Raw genomic sequence first — 6,215 nt, forward strand, 5'->3', positions numbered from 1 at the left:
CACATTTGTGAGGTCACATACTGATGTTGGACGAGAAGTCCTGGCTCTCAGTCTCCACTCTAATTCATCCTAAAGTTATGTCATGTTGAGGGCAGGACTCTGTTCAGGCCAGTCAAGTTCATCCACACCAGACTTTGCTATCCATGTATTTATGGACCTTGCTTTGAACACTGGTGCACAGTCATGTTGGAAGAGGAAGGGGCCAGCTCCAAACTGTTCCCACAAAGTTGGGAGCATGTAATTGTCCAAAATGTCTTGGTATGCTGAATCATTCAGAGTTCCTTTCACTGGAACTAAGGGGCCAAGCCCAGCTCCTGAAAAACAACCCCACACCATAATCCCCCCTCTACCAAACTTTACACTTGGCACAATGTAGTCAGACAAGTACCGTTCTCCTGGCAACCACTAAGTCCAGACTCATCCATCAGATTGATGGAGAAGCGTGATTCGTCACTCCAGAGAACACGCCTCCACTGCTCTAGAGTCCAGATTGAATCTGCATGACCTCTTAACACTATGCGCTTCAGCATCCGCTGACCCTGCTCTGTCAGTTTATGTGGCCTACCACTTCATGGCTGAGTTGCTGTCGTTCCCAAACACTTCCATTTTCTTATAATACAGCTGACAGTTGACTGTGGAATATTTAGGAGTAAGGAAATTTCACGACTGGATTTGTTGCACAGGTGGCATCCTATGACAATTCACTGAGCTCCTGAGAGTGACTTTCACAAATGTTTGTAAAAACAGTCTGCATGCCTAGGTGCTTAATTTTATACACCTGTAGCCATGGAAGTGATTTGAACACCTGACTCCAATAATTTGGATGGGTGAGCTAATACTTTCGAATACAGAGGGACAGAGGGTGCATTAGACCTACATACTTTAAGAGGGCATATTCAGTCAAACGTGAATTTGTAAGCCTACATACTGTACATTAAAAGGGGTAAACATTAAAAGCTAAACACGAGCTTTGAAATGTAAGCCAACATTTCGTACAAGGGTTCGATAACCTGTTTTCGGCGGCGGCGACTCTTCCCCTGGGCTGCATCAGTGCTTGACCCAGCGTCAGCAGCATTAGCAAACAGGTGCTTTGAGTTTAAATGGTACTTCAGACTGGTAGAACCTCCTACAATAAATTAATTCCGCTTTGCATAATGGGCAAACAACTTTAGTCTAATATCTCCATTAGGAAGCTTAAAAATGAATTTTCCATGAAGCAAACCTGGAGGCTTCGTGGCGGCATCTATGTAAGCGCGTGTGCGATTTGTTAAGTCTTTGTAATTCACAGGTTTGAAAACTCGTTCTCGCCCCTACTGTGTAATTTGGTTAGGAATACACCCGAGCTAAACTGTCAAGGTGAAATTCCTCAGTTTGCTCAGCTATTTTGACCCAGTTTCCAACCCAACTTCAAGAATAGATTAACGGCGATAATTTTTATATCGCCCGATAAGAGTATCACATTATCGAACGCCGTTAACGGCCCACCACTCATAAATATAACTATATATATAAATGTCTTAAGCAAAATAAGTTTCCAAACAAAATAAGGTTCACAGCTGCGTGTTCCTCGGAAGCAGAATATGTAAAGAACGCGCACGAGGACATCAAGGGAATAAATCGAAACTAGCTAGCGGTGGTACGCTAACGACAGCTAGCGTCACCACAGCGGCGGAAATTGTCATACAGTTAAGCCCGCCAGTAGATTTCTCCGAGGTGAAACTCGTTCACGCGACTTGCTCACGTTCATGTGGTTTGTGTGTGTGAAATGAAAGAAAAATGGAGGCTGTCGAACGTTTGTTCGTCGTTTGGCTAATCATCAGTATTTACAAATTGCATACACGTCAATTAATCATGTAATATACACGATACTTAACAGTAGCTGCCACTATTCACAACTGTTTATAGCTATGTGAACAAAATTTAAAATAATGCTATTCTGTCAGCAAAACATTAGCTGTTGATTTTAGTTTTTGAACACAAATGCAGCAAAAATGTGTTGATAATAGAGGCTTAAAAATAACGTTACTATTGGAATTAGTGTACGAATTGTACATCATTATTTAGCATCTTACTGTTAATGTACTGTTTTGCAAATAGCGTTTACGTCACAACTCGGACAGTTCGTGAGGGTGTTTATGTCGTGCCCTCTGACGACACCACTTGAATGCAGCATTATAACTGCCAGGCCCTCTGTAAATGAACAGCAGGCCCACCAATCACCAACATTCTGCGGAGCAGGGTTGCCAGGTCCTACAAAAAATATCCCGCACAAAATATGTGTAAAACCCGCCCTTCGGAAGCCTAAACTAGCCCAAAGCCCAAAGTTGTTGACGGGGGAGGGGGAGGGGGAAGGGAGGGGTGTAATCTGTCGACCGGGGGGGGGGGGGGGGGGGGGGGGTGGTTTCTGTCGACGGGGGGCGAGTGTGTAAAATGGAGACAAATTAAGTATTATATCGCGATCGATTCTTAGTGTTGACTTGTAACTTCCACAGTAGCCCAACTCAAAAGTTCAAAAACCTTTTGAAAAACAAAGATGAATCAAACAAAGTAAAGTGCAAGTTATGTCATCAACGTCTTTCATTTCGCACGGCAACAACCAACATGGCAAACCATTTTTAAAACGCGTAAGGCGAAAAAAAACGTTTGTCGTTTCAGTCGTGTCGTGTCGTCTCAGCAAGTAGGCCTATAAACATTTTTTGTTGTTGTTTGCTTTTAAACCCCGTTACTTGAACCTTTCCTTGTATTTTTTTTGCTGTTGTGTGGCAATTTTTATATTTTCAGGCAGGCATATTTTATTTAAAATATTTTTGACATTTTGCAAAGTGCCTGTCTGACAGTTCGAGATGCACAATGCGCACTGACCGTTACATTTCATAAATAAATAAATAAAAGCTTAATAAAGCCAACCTACCGTGTTTATTCATTTATCTGAGTGTTTTAGGTTTTTACTTTGAAGAGGGAAAAAGTCCTGAATGAGAACGGGATAGCGTTTAAGTAAAAAAATATATATATATTGTAGCGTCGCGGAGGTTTTGTTATTGTTGTTGTTCCGTGTGGGGTGGGTATAGTTAAGAAGGAGGCGGAGTATTCACGACTCCCATGATGCTCTGCGAGTCAGGATGTGTTAGTACTCGCCGTCTGTGTGTCTGGTGAGTGAGAAAGGGGGGGTCGGCACGGCGAGAGTGTGTGTGAGCGCTGTGGTGCGTTCTCTGTTCGCTAAAAGAGCAAAACTGCACTGTTGGTTTTTGAATAAACTAACTTAAATGAGCAACCCGCATCCGACCTCCTTCTTGACTTCGCCACATTGGTGTCAGAAGTGGGATAGGCGCATCTCTCCAGCCGGAGAGATCCAACGCGCCCTAGACGAAGTCGAGGAAGAGATCAAAACGGAAGAGCTCCGGAGGCAAGGCGGCATCCCCCGGGTGAAGAGGCCTCGCGAACCTGCCGGCGTGGCCCCCGAGATCCAGCACGACGGTCGGCGCAAAGAAGACGACGCTCCCGGCTTCGCGCGCGACAACAGCGACAGCAACCCAGTCTGCTCTACTCCACCCCCAGCACGCCTCCCTCGTTTCAACGGCGATGTGCAGTGGGAGTGTTACGAGGCGCAACTCAACGCGGCGGCACGGCATTACTGATGGCCGGCTGATGAGACGGCACTACAGCTGAGCCTCGCCCTGGAGGGCAAAGCACTCCAAGTGCTGATTGATCTCCCGGCGTACCAACACGGCAACCTAGTCGTGCTGAAGACAGCGCTCCGCCGGCGATTCAGCCAGATACCACCCACCGAGCAGCAGCGGCTGGCGTTGAGAGCAAGGAAGCGACATCGCGGCGTAAGGTTGAGTGTGCTGACAGTCGAGCTACAAACGCTAGCTCGCCAAGCATACCCGCAGTTTTCCGAAGACGTGCTACACGAGCTGACGCTCGAGGCATTTATCAATGCCGTTACACCTGACCGGCTGCAACAGCATTTGCGGTTGACGGCGCCGTTGACACTGGATGAGGCAGTCAGAGAAGCCGAACGCGTCGAGCCGATTCTCTCCATCTCTCCTCCCCAAGCAGTGTGCCGTGCAGCTGAGGTTGAAGAAGACAACGGGCAGAGGATAATGCGAGACGGCAGACTGGTGTGCTGGCGGTGTCGGAAGCATGGCCACCGAGCACACGATTGCGAGGAGGTGCTGCCGGCGGGAAACGGCGACGGGGCCAGTCAGTGAGGGGTGACCGGGTCCCAAAAAAGCCTACCCTTGATGTCGAGTTCGTGGCTGGCCGGTTGGGGAAGTGTGACGGCGTGTGGCTCCGATGTGAGGTGGGTGGGCACACACTCTCTGCGCTAATTGATACTGGTTTGATTAATTGATACTGATTATTAGGCCCGGTGTGGTGCAAACCGGTCACAGCAGCGGCGAGATAGCGAGGTTGCGGTCCATCACCGGGCAAGTCGTCACCATCAGCAGCAAACAGCGGCTGTTGGTACGGATGGGGAAGAAGAGGTTCTACCATGAGTTCTGGTTGGCGGCTGTGGAGGAGGAGTGCATATTCGGGCTCGATCTGCTGGCGGCGATGGGAGCCAAGGTGTGCACGCTACGTCCAGCCATCGAGATTGGGGATGAGACAGTGCCGCTGTGGGGGCAGCGCGGCGAGGCGGCGGAACAGCTGAGCGATGACACCGGCCGGTGTCAATGCACGGCTCGCAAAGGGGAAGTCTCACCGTCCGGAGGAGCTGAACACGCAGCGCCGGGTGGTGGTGAGGACCCTGATGCGAGCCGAGCAGCACAGCAGCGCTCTCGGGCTGGACCCTGCTCGCTCAGAGGAGCTGAACACGCAGCGCTGAGTGGGCGGGGGAAGGCTCGAGACGCTGACGGCGGCGCACCCGAGCGACGACCACAGCTCAACTAAAAGAGCATTACATGAGCTGTGGTCAGCGAGCTGCGAGGGGCTGGACACCGTACAACGGCGGCGTCTGTGGGGGACTTCTCCAAGGGTTCGTGGACATCTTTGCGGCGGACGAGTCTGAGTGCACCAGATTGGACATGGTGGAACACCACATTGACACGGGTGACGCTGTGCCAATCAAGCTGCGACCACATCGGCTGCCGTGGTCGAAGCGACAAATCGCTGAGCAAAAGATCGAAGAAATGGCTCAAGCGGGTGTCATCGAGCCGTCCAGTAGTCCGTGGACTGCACCAGTGGTGCTTGTGCGAAAGAAAACTGGTGACTGGCGGTTCTGTGTAGATTATCGGCGACTCAACGCCGTGACGAAGGTGGACTCTTACCTGCTGCCCCTCATCGACGACACGCTTGACCGGCTTGCGGGTGCGCGATGGTTTAGCTCTCTAGACCTCCGCAGCGGCTACTGGCAGGTAGCGCTGGCGGCTGAGGCGCGGGAGAAGACGGCGTTCACCATGGGAGGAGGTTTGTGGCAGTTCCGAGTCATGCCTTTCAGTCTGTGTAACGCTCCGGCGACGTTCGAGCGGCTCATGGAACGCGTGCTTGCAGAGGTGCCGAAGGACCGGTGCGTGGTGTACTTGGACGATGTGTTGGTGCATGCTCCGGATTTTGATGAAGCTCTTCAACGTCTGAGACAAGTGTTTGAGGCTGTCCGCGCTGCAAAGTTGAAACTGCATCCCAAGAAGTGTAACCTCATGCAACGGAGGGTGACATTCCTTGGTCATGTCGTTGCGGCAGATGGCGTGACTACAGATCCAGCGAAAGTCGACGCTGTTCAACGCTGGCCGACTCCGGCGAACTTGGAGCAGCTGAGAAGCTTCCTGGGACTAGCCTCATACTACAGACGTTTCATTCGCGGTTTCGCGACACAGGCGGCCCCACTCCACCGGCTGACGGAGAAAATGGTGAAGTTTGTGTGGAGTGAGGAACAAGAATCCGCGTTCGAATCTCTCCGCGCAGCGCTGGTTTCTGCACCAGTGCTGGTGCTCCCGCAGTTTGGCTGTCCGTTCGTCCTGGACACCGACGCAAGCGGCTTCGGCATTGGAGCAATGTTGTCCCAGGTGCAAGAGGGACAAGAGCGGGTGATAGCTTTCTTCAGCCGCGGTCTGACGAAACCTGAGCGCAACTACTGTGTGACGCGGCGGGAACTGTTGGCGGAGGTAGCGGGACTGAAACACCTTTCGACCTTATCTGTACGGCGTCCCCTTCACACTACGAACAGATCACTCCTCCCTGACCTGGCTGATGAGGTTTAAAGAACCTGAGGGTCA

This window comes from Brachyhypopomus gauderio, chromosome 1 (genome assembly GCF_052324685.1).
Source record: "Brachyhypopomus gauderio isolate BG-103 chromosome 1, BGAUD_0.2, whole genome shotgun sequence".
NCBI classification, from domain to species: domain Eukaryota; kingdom Metazoa; phylum Chordata; class Actinopteri; order Gymnotiformes; family Hypopomidae; genus Brachyhypopomus; species Brachyhypopomus gauderio.